Here is an 18357-nt window from a genome sequence, read left to right on the forward strand (position 1 = left end):
TTTTCCTTTTTGTTTATTAGACTGCATCAGTCTGTTATCACAGACAGTCTGAAAAAATAGTTGCCCTTATTGTCCCAACATGTCATTGCACCCTTTGAAATCCCCCAATAAATTTAAAACACTCTGCACCCAAAAAAAAACTACTCACCCCCATTTGAGGTTGTAAGAATACAGCTTCTCACAAACCTGCCCTGCGGCTTTAAATGCCCTCTCTGACAACACATGTGCAGTGTAACAGGCTAATACCTAAAGCACATGTTGGGTCATCTCTAGCCAGTGGTCCAGCCTGGACACATAATTGTTCAGGATTGTGATCACTTGTAAATATTTTGTTTACCGCCTTGCAATTCCTGCCATGTTTGCTCCAAATAGGAAGAAACGGCCTTACATTTAAAAAAAAATTTAAAAAAATAATGAATAATTAGGGTCACCAGATCTTCTTCTCTATCATTTTCTTGGTGTCAACCCAAAATTAGGAATTTCTTTTACTTTCAATTTTGATACTGGTAAACAGGACAAATAGCGAGGGTGAATATCCCTAATGGGGCCATTAATAGCAATAAAAACCAGACAGTTGTTCTAATCTCTCTCCACTCTATCCAAAATGTTTAAAAAAATAAGTTTTGTCTTTATTTACACCTTAAGGAGATTTTCTTCTCCTAAAGGGAGGGCAGGAAGTATAGGTTATAACTCTCCCCTAAATAAGAGGATATCCCCTTTTAGATAACTGTCATCAGGGAAGGTTTACCCATTGGAAAATCTTCCCTCACCTCCTATTCTTGTGTCAAAATGTTGGATTTACCATCAATTTCTATACCAGAGACAAAGGTTACTACCCTGTTTCCCCGAAAATAAGCCCTACCCTGAAAATAAGACCTACTTTAACTAGGGCTTATTTGGGGGTAGGGCTTATATTTCAGCCATCACCGATAATCACGCTAGGTCTTATTTTCAGGGAAACAGGGTAGGACCATTAGCTTACCTATAAAGGTCTTTTGATCTCCTCTAGGTGGCAGCAGGTAAATTTTTTTCCCGGATTCTTCCTATACATAGTGTGGTTGGTTTACTAAAAGTAGAACATTTTGGTGCAGCTCTGCATTGAAACCAGCCAGCTTCTAGGTAGCTGAAGTTGGCAGTTGATTGGCTACCATGCACAGCTGCACCAGATTTTGAACTCTCCAGTTTTAGAAAACCAACCCCGCTGCAGGGTGGGATGAGATCTTTCCTTAAGGCTGGGTTCACACTGCTGCGGCTAGGAGAACCGGATGTAATTCGCACCGCACTGCAGTGCAAATCACAGCCGATCTCTGTGCGATGCGAGTTCAGCCATACAGATAGTATGGCTGAATTCGCATCGCACCCGCCCCAAACTCACACAGGACCCTTTTTTTGGTCCGCAGCAGAATCGGATCGCATGGGTGTTCACACCATGCGATCCGATTCCTGTCCGAGTTTGCAGATCGCACTGCGATATGCGAACTGATCTGGGGGTGTCATTAACGTTTTACTGACACTCCCAGCAGTTCGCATAGGGCAGTGTGAACTGCCGCCGGGAGGTATGCGATGCGGGAAACCGCCGCGGATTTGCGGCGTTCCCCCATCGCTTCAGTGTGAACCCAGCCTTAATTAGGAGTAGAGCCTCGTACACACTATAGGAATATTGGACAAATATTCATCAATATTTTTATTTTTTTTGCATGCTAGTCTCATATCGAAAACGAACAGGTTACTCAACTTGATGTGATGTAATGTGTTGTTTGTATTGTAATGTATTTTAATTTCTGAGTTTGCGTAGTCTTCTTTCGATTTTTTATTTTTTTTGGACGAAAACTGTACTGATTAAACGAAAATCTGTACGAGAAAAATTGTCATGCTTCTACCTTCAGATAAATTTGGATGAACTGTCATGATCCTATCTCGAAAACTGTATTTACTGACTTTTAGCAATAGGTAGGGCTATAATAAGGCTTACCCATAGGTAGTGTGCCGTTTGGGAAATATTTACTTTACATGCAGCCAGTCTGAAGGAACGGCCACCTGTGCTGTTCCTTCAGAACCCTGTGCCACGAATGGCGGCTCCTGTGCAAGAGTGACGCCATCGTGGCTCCGACCAGTCACAGAGCCAAAGCCCGCAAACCCGGAGGCAAGATGGGGGAAGATGGGAGCCCCTTGCAGTGCTAACATTGTGACGCTGGTACAGCTTAGTTTTAACCACTTCAGCCCTAAAGGATTTGGCTGGCTAAAGACCAGAGCACTTTTTGCGATTCGGCACTGTGTCGCTTTAACTGACAATTGCGCGTTCGTGCAACATGGCTCCCAAACAAAATTGATGTTCTTTTTTTCCCACAAATTGAGCTTTCTTTTGGTGCTATTCGATCACCTCTGCATCAATTTTGAAAAAAAATGCAATATTTTTTACTTTTTGCTATAATAAATATCCCCAAAAAATATATAAAAAAAATTTTTTCTTTTTCCTCAGTTTAGGCCAATACGTATTCTTCTACATATTTTTGGTAAAAAATTTTTTTTTAAATCATACAAAACGCTTATTGATTGTTTATTGCTTGAAAAGTTATAGCGTCTACAATAATAGGGGATAGATTTATGGCATTTTTAATCATTTTTTTTTTACTAGTAATGTAATGTAGTAAAGTAATTTTTTTCTGCACAATAAAAAAATTGTGGAGAATAATACTTGGGTTTTTCTTCAAATGACAGTTTGGCAGTACGCAGTTACACTAAAAACAACACAATGGAAAATTAACAAGGGACAGCAACATAGTTGTATCTTTGATCTTAAAAACTACAGGATAATGGTTTTGTGGTAACTTCCCCAAAAAATAAAAATAAAAAATCATACAACAACCATAATATTAATATTATCTATATGACTACAAAACAAATGCCTTTTAAAATACATTTGGCATAACTCCATCAGTATCACCAGCAAAGCAGCTTCATTATTATCCCATTAAAGAAGATGAGAATGAGCGCCTGCATTTTGACATTTCATCAGCTGCCGCGTTACAAATGTTAATTCTACATTACAAACGGTAGTTTAGAACTCTTCCCGGGCGTTCCTTGATTCCGATCATGTGTCTTTGTCCTTTCAACTTTTGTGTGACTATCTCTGTACTGACCATCCGAAAATCAGATGTTGAGTTCACATCTGACAAAAATTTTATAGCCTGCACATCCAGCTTTTGTCTGACGAAAAAGTTAAATCGGCTGTCGAAAGTACCGAACTAACTATCTGAAAATCCGCAGACAGCTCGTCTTTCAAATTTTCCCTTCTGATTTTCGTATCGTGTGTATGAGGCCTTAAAGTGGTTGTAAACGCTTTACAACCACTTTAACCTACAGGTAAGCCTAGACTAAGGCTTACCTGTAGGTGCTTGAAGCATCTCCCAGACCTGCACGGTCTAGGAGATATTTGCAAATCGTCATACGGCGATTTCTTCTGCGCATGCGCCAGAGTTAGAAAGGACATGCTGTGCCGTTTCTAGCTTGGGTCATGCCGGTAAAAAAGCGGCTCCCGCGCGCATGCACGGGAGTGACGTCACAAGACTCTGTCCAGTCACAGAGCTGGAGTTCGCTGCCCTGGAAGGAAGAGGGGTGAACAATGGACACTCGCTACTAGCAAGGAAGACAAAGACATTGTGGGCTTCTCCTGCAGGTAAGTGTCACATAATGGGCTACTATTCAATGCATAGTAATCCATTATGCTTTACTTTTGCAGGGAAAAAAAGAGGAAGTAACAACCACCAGGGTTTACTTCTTCTTTAAGTCTCATTGGTTTTCCTGGATGCTATGACCTCAGCCCAGCAGACGATGGCACAGAACAGAAACTTTAAGTACTTATCTGGGCACGGGATGGACTTACACATTTGCTGCATACAAGAGAAGTACATTTCTGTACTCAGGAATAAAACCTAGAACTAGAATCAGGAATTTATTTTAGATTAGAATTAAAAAGGTAATAATCAGGAAACATTTGAGTGGCCATTCACACTTCTGTGTTGCAGCACTGTGTATAGAAATGTGTGTGTCCATGCACTGCACCTGCTCTATATGCAGTGCACTGTGGTGCCATTGATGGCACAATAACGCACATGTACGTTAGAGGGTAATGCATAACATACTACAGCTCAGCACATCACACATACTGTGCATTGTGGTGCACTGCCTTGCTAAATAAAGGGCATGTGTGTTTTTGATATATTGTGGTGAATGGACTGTCTTAATGCAACACATGTTAACACACAAAGTAAAAAAAAAAAAAAAAAAACACTCTTTAGGTTTGCTTTACATGCTTTAACATTTGAGTCTGCTTTAAGTTCCTTTTTATTATCAATCGTTATTATGCTGCATGTGTGTAGTTTTCCTAACAAAAAAAAAGAAAAATAATGTTCATTTTGATTTAATGGCGATACGTGTCTATTTTGTTTACACAGCTCTATCTGGTGGGAGTGACATAGCAAAGTTGTACTGGGGCAAGGGAAAAAGTATTCAAAATGAGTTTTCCCAGACTAAATAAAGTCTTTTTGTTAATACTTGTGTGCTTTTATTTTTATTACGTGTACAGAATTATAGCTTTCAGGAAGTTTTAAAGCCTAACTTAGACATATAGTGAAGATTGAAAAGAAGAAAAAAGAAAAACCGGGACCCTGATCAATAGTGAATGATTGAGGGTGCCACCCATAATGGCAGGGTGTGTACATTGGATAAAACTACCCCCCCCCCCACCCCCCGTCACAAAGCGAAAAAAAAATATTACATATTATAAATATATATATTTTTTAAAAAGACCCTTAAAAAAAGAAAACATTATAAAAAAAAAAAAGGTCCTTTAAGTGCACTATGTGTTCGGGCGCACAGTGCACTATGGGAAGCACGACGTCTATGCAATCACGAGATTGCAGAAGAGACACTTTATTTGCAGGCTTTTGACCTGCCTTGTGGCGCAATCAATTGCACTGGAATACTTCTGCCCGGCGCCTGTAGTATCACTACGGCCAGGTGCTTTGTTTGAGATCAACACCACCCTAGGACATGGGCGGTGCTTTCCCTCCAAGTTACAATGTTACTTCTGGTTTCCCTGTGCCAGTAATAAACCGTAAGTGACGTCAGCAGCTCTGTGGAACGCATGGACCGAGTGGAGCTAAGTAAGCCCTGCAGAATGTAACCTTGGAGGCTCATTACTCTGATTGTCCCTAACAACCCCTAGCAGTACATGAGTGGAGATATGCTACTCTGGAATTGGATGAGTCAACTGATCTTCCCAGCTGCAAATTACAAATCAGTGCTAACATGATCTAACATGATATATACCATGATCTGTGGGGCTGCTCTATATACCATGATCTGTGGGGCTGTGCTATATACCATGATCTGTGAGGCTGTGCTATATACCATGATCTGTGAGGCTGTGCTATATACCATGATCTGTGAGGCTGCGCTATATACCATGATCTGTGAGGCTGCGCTATATACCATGATCTGTGGGGCTGCACTATATACCATGATCTGTGAGGCTGCACTATATACCATGATCTGTGAGGCTGCGCTCTATACCATGATCAGTGAGGCTGCGCTATATACCATGATCTGTGAGGCTGCGCTATATACCATGATCTGTGAGGCTGTGCTATATACCATGATCTGTGAGGCTGCGCTATATACCATGATCTGTGGGGCTGCACTATATACCATGATCTGTGAGGCTGCACTATATACCATGATCTGTGAGGCTGCGCTATATACCATGATCTGTGAGGCTGCGCTATATACCATGATCTGTGAGGCTGCGCTATATACCATGATCTGTGGGGCTGCACTATATACCATGATCTGTGAGGCTGCACTATATACCATGATCTGTGAGGCTGCGCTCTATACCATGATCAGTGAGGCTGCGCTCTATACCATGATCAGTGAGGCTGCACTCTATACCATGATCAGTGAGGCTGCGCTATATACCATGATCTGTGAGGCTGCACTATATACCATGATCTGTGAGGCTGCGCTATATACCATGATCTGTGAGGCTGCGCTATATACCATGATCTGTGAGGCTGCACTATATACCATGATCTGTGAGGCTGCGCTATATACCATGATCTGTGAGGCTGCGCTATATACCATGATCTGTGAGGCTGCACTATATACCATGCTCTGTGAGGCTGCACTATATACCATGATCTGTGAGGCTGCGCTCTATACCATGATCAGTGAGGCTGCGCTCTATACCATGATCAGTGAGGCTGCGCTCTATACCATGATCAGTGAGGCTGCGCTATATACTATGATCAGTGAGGCTGCGCTATATACCATGATCTGTGGGGCTGCGCTATATACCATGATCTGTGGGGCTGCGCTATATACCATGATCTGTGGGGCTGCACTATATACCATGATCTGTGGGGCTGCGCTATATACCATGATCAGTGGGGCTGCGCTATATACCATGATCTGTGAGGCTTCGCTATATACCATGATCTGTGGGGCTGCGCTATATACCATGATCTATGGGGCTGTGCTATACCATGATCTGTGAGGCTGCGCTATATAACATGATCTGTGTGGTTGAGCTGTATACTCTGTCCTGTGATGCTAGGGCTGTATACTCTGTTCTGTGATGCTGGGGCTGTATACTCTGTCTTGTGATGCTGGGGCTGTATACTCTGTCTTGTGATGCTGGGGCTGTATACTCCTGACACTTTGGGTGGAAGCAAGTGGAATGCAGGGGACAGAGCGGGTGGATTCTATAAGGGGTGGGGTTATGCGAAGTGGGAAGGGTCAAAAATGAAGGGCGGGGCCTGGCGCCCCCATCCTAAAACTTCACCAGCCAGCAGTGCTCATCACTATGCAGTATTACTAAACAAGAAGCAGAGTCTCATCTGTAATAAGTAATGTGACAGCCTCATATAAAGATAGTATTGCTACAATAAATAGTCAATAAAGATAAACATGTTTCTAAACAGGTAATATGGTCTTATTACTGTAAATCTCTGGGGGTAAAAGGCAGCCAATGAACTATACCCCTCCAGTGCTACCCAAAATCCCAAGTAGTTATGCAAGCAATGACTTTCTCAAAGTCAGGATTTGCATATCTACAAGCATGCCCCCCATTTGGTGTCTAGACCTGCACTGTGGGATGCCTATTTTTCACTATTAGGAGAAGTTGAATGTGAAGGTCTAGTGAGCATTGGAGGAATGTAACTTCCACCAAGAGGTATCTGCTAACAGCTTATGCCGCCAGCTATCTGTGGCAAAGGACAGTTTGTTGTTTTCCCCATAGCACAAAGCAAGGTCCATAAAAACATGGATGAGTGAGTTTGGAGTGGAGGAGCTTGACTGGCCTGTACAGACTCCTGACCTCAGCTGAATAGAACACCTTTGCGATGAATTAGAGCAGAGACTGAGGCAAGCCTTCTCATGCAACATCAGTGCCTGACCTTTAAAATGCACTGCTGGAAGAATGGTCAAACATTCCCATAGACACACTCATAAAGCTTGTGGACAGCCTTCCCAGAAGAGATGAAGCTGTTATAGCTGGAAAGGGTGGGCCAACTCAATATTGAACCCTATGGACTAAGACTGGGATGCCATTAAAGTTTATGTGCGTGTAAAGGCAAGTGTCACAATACTTTTGACAACATAGTCTTAGGTGTCAGGTGCCTCAGTAAGTGCTGCCCATTCATTCCAATGGGCAAGGGTGGTGCTGTATACACCGCTCCTACACTGCTCCAAAGATGCTGCTTGCAGGACTTTTTTCCTGTTCGGCAAGCGCACTGCCCCAGTCTGAATGCACTCGGGCTATCACACTGGGGAGGCATGATAGGTGCTTTTCAGGTGCTTTACGGGCGAAAAGTAAACCCAGTCATGGGTGAAATGCGTTAGTGTGCCCTCAGGTGAAAGGTCTACACTTTGTGCTGTTTAGCCTGTTCAATAAAGGGTACTGAATTTGTAGCCTGTTTTCTTTGATTTGGAGGTCACCATACATGTTCACCAGTCTATACAGACTTGGTATAGTCAACTTTAGATTTACCAAAACTATGTAATATATGGACCTACCAAAATCACCCAATCCAATTGTGTCTGATAAGGCGGGCTACTGCACTATATAGTTGTTAGTATAGTTAAAGGAGATGGTACAATCAGATTGTAACATATGTGGTGAACTTTATTTATCCGGTACTTATTTGCAATGGAGCGTTTCCTGACCACAATCTCATTGTAATGGTTATGTGGGCGACTATACAAGTATGATAAATAGTTCCTGCAAGAGTAATTGCATTAGGATAACCTCACAGAGGTACAGAAAAAAAAGTGCAACGGTGTATGTGTAACGCTTTGTCCTACTCAAGTCAGTGAGGCTCATTTATTCTGGAAAGAATATGTAGTGTTATATATTAAAAATGATAGCATTACAGGACTTGAAGAGATAACTAAGCTGTGCACGTGAAAATATTTTGCACATGAAGTCCAATATAAAAATAGAGTATTCAAAAAATACCTTTTTCTAATACAACGTACATTGTCCACAGCACAGAAGAAACGTGTTCTTTTCCTCTCACACTCTTTACAGTATGCTCTGTTATGTCTAATTATACACATTTGTGCACTAATTGGTACTGTGTGCCATAACCTAAGGCAAACTATTCTTTCTAGCTTTGCAAATAGTCCTTTAAAGTGTATTTTAACTTATGAACAAAAAAATGTCATATATTGCAGATTACCAGATTACCAGATTACCATTCGTTTTCTTTTGTCCTTTTCTTTGTTTTTCCTAATCTTTACCTGGCACAACTACCAGTAACACCTCCCGTTTCAGGGTGACAATGCTCACTTCTACGCATAAGTAGTATTGTCGTCCTCACGTCTGTGCAGAAGCATTATTGTCACCCTCACTTCTGTGCAGAAACGGCATTGTTATCCTCACTATTGTGAAGAAGCGGTATTGTCACCCTCACTATTGTGAAGAAGCGGTATTGTCACCCTCACTTTTGTAAAGAAGCGGTATTGTCACCCTCACTATTGTGAAGAAGCCGTATTGTCACCCTCACTTTTGTAAAGAAGCGGTATTGTCACCCTCACTATTGTGAAGAAGCTGTATTGTCACCCTCACTTTTGTAAAGAAGCGGTATTGTCACCCTCACTATTGTGAAGAAGCTGTATTGTCACCCTCACTTTTGTAAAGAAGCGGTATTGTCACCCTCACTATTGTGAAGAAGCCGTATTGTCACCCTCACTTTTGTAAAGAAGCGGTATTGTCACCCTCACTATTGTGAAGAAGCTGTATTGTCACCCTCACTTTTGTAAAGAAGCGGTATTGTCACCCTCACTATTGTGAAGAAGCTGTATTGTCACCCTCACTTTTGTAAAGAAGCGGTATTGTCACCCTCACTATTGTGAAGAAGCCGTATTGTCACCCTCACTTTTGTAAAGAAGCGGTATTGTCACCCTCACTATTGTGAAGAAGCGGTATTGTCACCCTCACTATTGTGAAGAAGCGGTATTGTCACCCTCACTATTGTGAAGAAGCGGTATTGTTATCCTCACTATTATGAAGAAGCGGTATTGTCACCCTCACTATTATGAAGAAGCGGTATTGTCACCCTCACTATTGTGAAGAAGCGGTATTGTCACCCTCACTATTGTGAAGAAGCCGTATTGTCACCCTCACTTTTGTAAAGAAGCGGTATTGTCGCCCTCACTATTGTGAAGAAGCGGTATTGTCACCCTCACTATTGTGAAGAAGCGGTATTGTCACCCTCACTATTGTGAAGAAGCGGTATTGTCACCCTCACTATTGTGAAGAAGCGGTATTGTTATCCTCACTATTATGAAGAAGCGGTATTGTTACCCTCACTATTGTGAAGAAGCGGTATTGTTATCCTCACTATTATGAAGAAGCGGTATTGTCACCCTCACTATTATGAAGAAGCGGTATTGTCACCCTCACTATTGTGAAGAAGCGGTATTGTTATCCTCACTATTATGAAGAAGCGGTATTGTTACCCTCACTATTGTGAAGAAGCGGTATTGTTACCCTCACTATTGTGAAGAAGCGGTATTGTTATCCTCACTATTATGAAGAAGCAGTATTGTCACCCTCACTATTGTGAAGAAGCGGTATTGTCACCCTCACTATTGTGAAGAAGCGGTATTGTTATCCTCACTATTATGAAGAAGCGGTATTGTTACCCTCACTATTGTGAAGAAGCGGTATTGTTATCCTCACTATTATGAAGAAGCGGTATTGTCACCCTCACTATTATGAAGAAGCGGTATTGTCACCCTTACTATTGTGAAGAAGCGGTATTGTTATCCTCACTATTATGAAGAAGCGGTATTGTCACCCTCACTATTATGAAGAAGCGGTATTGTCACCCTTACTATTGTGAAGAAGCGGTATTGTTATCCTCACTATTATGAAGAAGCGGTATTGTTACCCTCACTATTGTGAAGAAGCGGTATTGTTATCCTCACTATTATGAAGAAGCAGTATTGTTACCCTCACTATTGTGAAGAAGCGGTATTGTTATCCTCACTATTATGAAGAAGCAGTATTGTTACCCTCACTATTGTGAAAAATCAGCATTTTCACACTCACTTCTGTGCAAAAGCAGCATTGTTACACTCACCTCCGTGCAGAAGCGGAATTGTCACCATTCACCTCCGTGCAGAAGCGGAATTGTCACCATTCACTACTATGCAGAAGTGGAATTGTCACCATTCACCTCTGTGCAAAAGTGGAATTGTCACCATTCACTACTATGCAGAAGCAGTATTGTCACCCTCTTTTCTATGTAGAAGCATTGTCACCCTCACTAGTAACTACTGTGCAGAAGCAGCATGGTCACCCTCACCTCTGTGTAGGTGGGGCATTGTCAACCTTGCTTCTGCACATATGGGACATTGTCACACTCACTTCTGTGCAGAAGCAGCATCGTTACCCTCTCTAATGTGAATAAGCAGCAGTGTTACCCTCAATATTGTGAAGAAGCAGCATTGTTACCCTCTCTATTGTGAAGAGGCAGCATCGTTACCTTCTCTAATGTGAAGAATCGGCAGTGTTACCCTCTCTTGTGAAGAAGCAGCATTGTTACCCTCTCTATTGTGAAGAAGCAGCATCGTTACCCTCTCTAATGTGAATAAGCGTCAGTGTTACCCTCTCTATTGTGAAAACGTGGCATTGTCACCCTCAGATCTGTAAAAAGGGGCATTGTCACCCTGGGACTGGAAGTGTGTTATTTTGTACACAGTGGCCAGCCGGTAGTTACTGCAGTGCCCTTTTTACCATATGGTTGATTACAGCAAGGTGTACAAAAGAAGTATACTCCATTTCTGCAAGGAAGTATGTTAGGACTACAGAACACATATACCCCTCCTGTTATCCATACCAGTGGGCAGGTGCTCCATAGTTCACACAGATTACCAGGACAGGGCTGATAACATTTCAGAACACACAGGACATAGGATAAAGTTGTTTTCTGGTAGAATCAACAGGTATGTCATTAACTTTTAATTAAGACTGTGCTGTCATTATTGCCAACAAGAGTCTCAGGAGAAAAGATGCACAACTGGAGTGCTGCCGGACCAGCTATTTCCAATAACGTAATATCAATTTTATTCTTAAGGACCAGCCTGCCTCCCTAATAGCTCATTGCTCTTTCTGAAGTGGACCTAAACTTTGCTTCAAGGTACATGTTAATCTTTAGAGGATTCATTAGAGATACAAGCTGAAGCTACATGTGAAATAAAAAGGAATTCAGCACATAGTATAACACCACACATCCACTATTATTGTGCAGTTCTGGAAACACCCAAACTGTTACCATCCTTATCGGCCCCGGGTGACCCTTTTTGTTTGCAGCAGTTTTTCCAAAGTAGTAAGGGGGGACAGTTTTTTCCTCTTTTTTTTGTAATGAGTCCCATCAGGGAGATTTCCCTTCACTTCCTGTCCCATAGCTAAAACAGGAAGTGAGAGAAAATCTCTACAAATTGAGGAAATCCCTGCAATTTTGTCCCCATGGACTTCAATGGAGACACCTGAAAAGTGAGACATAAGCTTTTTTCAAGCTTTTTTTTTTTTTTCAAGCATTTAGTTGCATGTTTTCTGCTAAAAACAAGAGCTTTCTGCCCCTCTTTCAGCAGCACTCCACATCTTTTACTTGAAAATCGCCTGAGAAAAGCTGCAAAAATGTTCAATTCTGCTCAGAAACGCTTAAAAAAAGCTTTAAAGCGCCTGAAAAAAGAGCTTGAAACAATGTTTGAAAATGCGACTCCAAGGCTGCATTCATACCTGGACATGTTGAATCAAGGGCAGAAGTGCCACAAATCTGGCCACGATTTCAAAACACTTTCCTAAAATGATGAAACACACAAAATGCATTTCACAAGCCATTGATTTTAAAGGCACTTAAAAATGCAGTGCGGTTCTGCCGCGATAAATTGTACTGCAATCGTGGCAAACCATATTGTGTGAAGCTTTTCGCCCAAAAAAGGATCTGGAGCTTCTTTTGTGTGACAAGCTTCATGTGATGTGGTTTGCAGCTATTGCAGCAGGATTTATAGTGCAACAATCGTGGCAGAACCACACTGTGTTTTTAGGTGCCATTAAAATGAATGGCATCTAAAAATGCACATTGTGCGATTTGTCATTTTAGCAGAGCGTTTTGAGGCCAGAAATGGAGCAATTCCGCCCACGATTTAAAAGGCCCAGGTGTGAATGTAGCCTAAGGGTTTGTGCACATCAGGTGCAACATAGGAATGTGCGCAAAAGCACGTGCTTTTCCACACTGCACAAAAACACACTGCCATCTGATGTGTGCCTTTGTGGCTGCAACAACGCAAGATACTGCAGTACGATGAGGTTTGGTGGTGTGCGATTTAAAAAATTGTGGCTACACTATTTTTGTGCGTTTTACAGGAATGCACAAAAAAAAACATGCGTTCAGACACACCCTATTGTATAAATTAGTCCTTAGCCCCCGTTCACACTGAATCCAGCTTTGAAACCATGTGACTTCACTTGATGTCACACAATTTCAAAGTTGCAGGTCAGTGTGACTTCAGGTGCGACTTGGCTGACATTTGTGCGACTTCATGCACGCATGTCCATGTAAGTCACACATTAAAATTGCATACAAAAAGTACAGGAACCAGTTTTTTAATTGGTGCTGCACCGCAAAGTCATAGTTGCACCGATTTGATTGCCGACATCGGGGTGCGACTTGCCATGCGATTTGGACTTGTATTGTAAATACATTTCCCATGATGCTCAAGTACACTGCAGAGTGCATGAGCATCATGGGAAATGTATTTTACAAAACATCTGGGGTGCCAAGGTTTGCCATCACTAGCCTAGAATATTGCACCTTTTCCCAATATTCTAATTTTCTGAGATTGTGGATTTGGGGTTTTCATGAGCTGTAAGCCATAATCATCACAATTATGATAAATCACGGCTTGAACTATCTTGCTTTGCATGTAATGAGTCTATCTCATATATTAGTTTCACCTTTTAAGTTGCATTAGTAAAAATAAATGAACGCCTAATTTTCCGAGTATCACCTGTGTAAATATGATTTGACTTTCGGTGGAAAACAAAATATTTTCGAGACAACCTACTGAAACAAAGTAGAGAATAGAAGCAACCCTGTGTGTTTGTCTGTGTCCATGCGCGAGTTGAACCTGTATGGGAGTGGTTTTATAATTATCAATCAGCTGCTGCACCTGCACGGCTCTAATGAGGAAAGTGGCAAGGTCTGCATCCCTTTAGATATGATTTACATTTGGGAGTATCTCAGCAAAAAATTTAATTTTTGCTGCAGGGGATGCCAAAATTTGTATTTGGTATCTTAGGGCAGACTTTTGGGAAAATCAGTGAGCCAATCACACAAGCAGGAAATTACATTTTCAGGGGGACATTCTGTGTACACAACTCCAGATAGTCAGATTGCATTTTACAGAAAATGACAGCGGCTACAGATTGAAAAGGAAGGGTCATTTTTAATAACATTTACAATAGGACTTGTGTTGCAATTGTATATGATATTTTATTATTATTATTTTTTTTTATCTGCTAATATTTTTCCTTCAAAGCGAAGTTACCCTTTAAATTTCCAGTACAAACAGCAGTCCACACTTTAATTTCCCTGCTAGAAATCTATACTCTGCTTTAATCCAATGCCATATAAACCACCCTTAGGAAAACTTCAGTGCTGATAACAAGTTGACAAGCTTTTACAGAGCACCAGACAGGGTCATGATTATCTCTTAGTGCCTTACCATAGGCACAGCATTTGTCCCTGCTTAAGCTGCTATCTGATGGATATGTTCTCAGCATAGCCGGCCTAGGGAACTATAAAAAGCTAAAGCAAATATTGTCTAAATACAAGTGGCATGTGTATTCTTCTTTGGATCTCGGTGTGCTTTGTGCATTTCTTCCAGATCTGTGCAGTCATCACACTTTCCCTCTATGCAAGAGCTTCCTGTAATAAAGACCAATCCCCGCTTCTCTCCCTTGTGAAAGTTGACTGATCTTGTCGCCACCCCCTCCAGTAGATTTCTAGTGGTGGGTGGAGCCTGCTGGGTCACTCCCACAACTCCCTCCTTGTGAAAGTTGACTGGTCTTGTCACCACCCTCTCCAGTAGATTTCTAGTGATGGGTGGAGCCTGCTGGGTCACTCCCACAACTCCCTCCTTGTGAAAGAATATCTGGGTTTGCAAAGGCATTTGGTGGATTTTTGATCCTTTGTGGTTATTAAGGAATATATTTAGATGAAAATGTTATAATATATAAAAATAAAACATGTTAATAGTTCAAGCATTATATAATATATTCCCATTGTACGATCCAACCCTAGATTCCCTCTCCAAATATCTTATGGACCGTACACACGATCAGAAATCATACAAAAAAAATACCGCTTTTGAAGCGATCATAAGATAATCTGATCCTTAGCACACAGCTTTTCGAAAGCCGATCATGACAATTCATGCAAAATTAGATCGTACAATTTTCATTTAATCAGTACAGTTGTCCAAAATACAATACCTGACATCACTTCCAAATTTTTATTCTGTCATAGGAGAATTTTCATAACTTTAGTAACCTCTTTATTTACGATATGTGATTCGCATGCAAAAAAATTAAAAATCATTAGTTCGATAATCTCATCGCGTGTACCAGGCGTGATTCGCCTGATTCACACCTATGCGTTTTTAGTGCTTTTTGCAGATTTGCACTACCAAATGCATTCCATAGGAAACCATGTTTAATGGACTGTAGTGCAAATCTGCAAAATGCCAAAAGCACTAAAAATGCATAGGTGTGAATCAGGCCTGAGGGCAGTCTGGATGCGTTCCAGATGCTTTTCTGCATGTGCATTTTTAACACGTTGCAGTGCATTTTTGATGCGTTATTGGTGCCTTTTTGATGCAGTCCAGTGCATTTCCCCCCCATTTTTTTCATAACCTTAAGTAAGGACATACGTGTTCCAGTGCGTTTTGGTTCATTTTTGATGTGTTTTACAGCGTTCCAGTACAGTCCAGAGCAATAAAAAAATGCAGCAGGTTCTACTTTTTTTTCTGGAACTGGAATGCACTGGTGTGTACTATGCCACTGAAAACCATATAACCTACTTTCAATGCGTTTTTGATGCAGAAAAAAAAAACGTACGGGACTGCATGTGGTGTGAACTGGTCTTAATGCCTGGAACACACGATGAGATTATCGGACGAACGATCATCCATTTTTTTTGCATGCTAATCTCATATCAAAAATGAAAAGTTTACTAAAGTTACGAAAATTCTCGCATGACAGAATAAAAATTTGGAGGTGATGTAATGTACTGGACAGTGCAAAATCTGGTGCAGTAACCAATCAGCTTCCAGGTTATATTCTCAAAGCTTAACTGAACAAGCTGAAGTTATGCTGGCCATACACTATATGAAAAATCGGGCAAAATTTGTTTTTCGCCAGTTAATGGGCACAAAAATCGGCAATTGTTTTGATGTTTTTGAGCCGAAAAAAAGGAAGGACAAGTTTGGAAACATTCTGCCGAACGAACGATAAATTAAAAGGTTAATGTGTTTTCCGCCTGAACTGTTTGCACTAGGTATATGGAAAAAAAAAACAAAGAAAAAATGTATTCATTTATGTCCACTGAACGATTTATTGGTCATTACATGATGGCACTATCATTTGCTCTCATGGCCAAATGTTTGTTTTCCAAAAACGATTTTTCGTATAGTGTATGGCCAGCATTAGAAGCTGAATGGCTCCCATGCACAGCTGCACCAGATTTTGCACTCTCCAGTTTTAGTACATCAACCCCAATGTGTTGTAGTGTATTTGTATTGTATTTTCGAACAACAACTGTACTGATTAAACGAAAATCATATGATGTGGCACCGTACGAGATTTTTTTTTTCCTGATCGGATAATATCAGGTGAACTGCCATGATCGGCTCCCGAAAGCTGTGTACTAACGATCAGATTATCGCACGATCGCTCCCAAAAGTGTTATTTTGTTGTACGGTTTTCCGTGTGTACGGGGCTTAAGGGTTATAAACGTGAAAGTTGGAGCAATGTGATGCCTGCTGCTTGGACTTTATGATGTGAAATGAGCTGCACAGGGCACATTGATTTTCCATGTTTCAGCGTCAGGCTGCTAAGGCATTTATTCTTTTATAGGCCACCGCCAGAACATTTCACAAATTACTTTTTGTTCCAGCAATATTTGCTCTCAGTGTGGCTTCGTGTTTTCTAAAGCTCAGCAGATGATGTCATACACCTGGCTTTTTTTTTTTTTTTTCTGGTCTACACTCAATTAGCCACCCACAGCAAAATAATAAAAAAAAAAAAGGTTCTAGTACAAATGGTCTGCAGCCATAAATTACCATTTCATAGTACTGCCTGCCACATGCCAGTCGAGATTAGAATAGCAAATTGTTCATTTCTCCAACGTAGCAATGCAGTACGGAGGATCTGCACCAGAATGCCAAAATGCACAACAACAAAGAATGTTTTCCTTGTAATCGCACTGCATATCAGCCAGCGACCCATGAAATACACCAGAAGTTCAATGGAGAGACAAGGCACTAGAAACTGATGGAGGAGGCTGAGCGAGATGCCCCTTAGGGTACCCGCTATCCAAGATCAGTACTGCTTACCTATCATAAAGTACATATGCGACCCCCCCATAGCCCCTCTTACTGACCATTGCCTGCTCAATGACACAGGAGCATGTTATGGAAGGCAAGGCATGATCAAAGACACCAGCCATCCAAATTCAGGAGGATGCAACAATGTGCAGCAATGGCAAAAGGTTAGGAGAAAGGTTAAGGACACCTGATAGGAACACAACAATGGCTCACCTTCCTTCAGGATCAGATGGTAGAGACAGGGATGCAGGCAATGGAAATAGTCAGGCTGCTTGCTGGTGATCAGAGCTGTGTCTGGCTGTCCTCTGAAGTGCTGGGTGCTGCAGCAGCTGGTGCTTGTCAGGTGCTGGCCTGGATGCCCAGGGAATGACATGTATGCGGTGCAGAGATGTGGACAGAGGGGGGTTATACATGCAATGTTTAGAGCTGATACAGTGTGTGCAGATTGTATTGTCTAGGAAGGAGGCAGCTCCTCCTCCTCCTCCTCCTTGTGCTGCTCAGCTGTCACTGCTGTAGATGCTGCTGCTGCTGGTGCTAGGCTTCTGTCCCCTGGTATGTCACATGAGCAGCAAGCAGCCAACTCTCCATTCATACTGTCCTACACCTGCAGGAAGGTGCGCCACTGAGCAACCTGCTCATCACAAGTCAGGTGTGCAAGAGGCTTTAATATTTCAGGATGGGGATCAAGTGATCGCAACAACCACAAAACCAGCGGCATGTATATTGCATGCCATCCACCACTCGTAAATGCCATTACTTTCATGTCACCCTTTCTGTTTTGCAGAACGATATATAATCATACTACGTACAGTATCGTCTGGTACACGTAAAAAAAAAAAAAATATATATATATATATATATATATATATATATATATATATGGATTTAAAAAATAGTGTACTAAAATACTGTAACACTGATATACTTCAAACTAAAAACAAAAAGTAATACCATAATGTAGGTATGTATTATTATTATTATTATGCAGGATTTATATAACACCAACAGTTTGCACAACGCTTAACAACGCGAGGGTAGACAGTACAGTAAAAAACATTTTTATACATTTTTATATATAGTTAAGCTGGCCATACACCGTACAATTTTCTTTAGATTTGCCTTCAACTATAGCTGACCATACACCAGGGGTAGACTGACAACTCATGGGGCACCCGGGCA

The 18357-nt window shown here is 41.4% G+C and overlaps 1 protein-coding gene across 5 annotated transcripts in view; it reads right to left on the bottom strand.

Annotated features, from left to right (window-relative positions):
* Nucleotides 1–17691, bottom strand: part of KLHL32 (kelch like family member 32) — a 291710-nt gene extending 274019 nt beyond the window's left edge. For 2 of the 5 annotated variants that reach the window (XM_077487214.1, XM_077487212.1), the window contains exon 1: nt 17392–17690. The gene's annotated coding sequence lies outside the window, so the exon portion shown is untranslated. Of the gene's footprint in view, nt 1–17391 lie in introns of all 5 variants that reach the window. The other 3 variants (XM_077487216.1, XM_077487213.1, XM_077487215.1) reach the window with 2 other exon arrangements.
* Nucleotides 17692–18357: the final 666 nt, after the last annotated feature.

This window comes from Lithobates pipiens, unplaced genomic scaffold (genome assembly GCF_037356315.1).
Source record: "Lithobates pipiens isolate NorthernLeopardFrog02 unplaced genomic scaffold, aLitPip1_a1.2 Scaffold_18, whole genome shotgun sequence".
Classification (NCBI taxonomy): domain Eukaryota; kingdom Metazoa; phylum Chordata; class Amphibia; order Anura; family Ranidae; genus Lithobates; species Lithobates pipiens.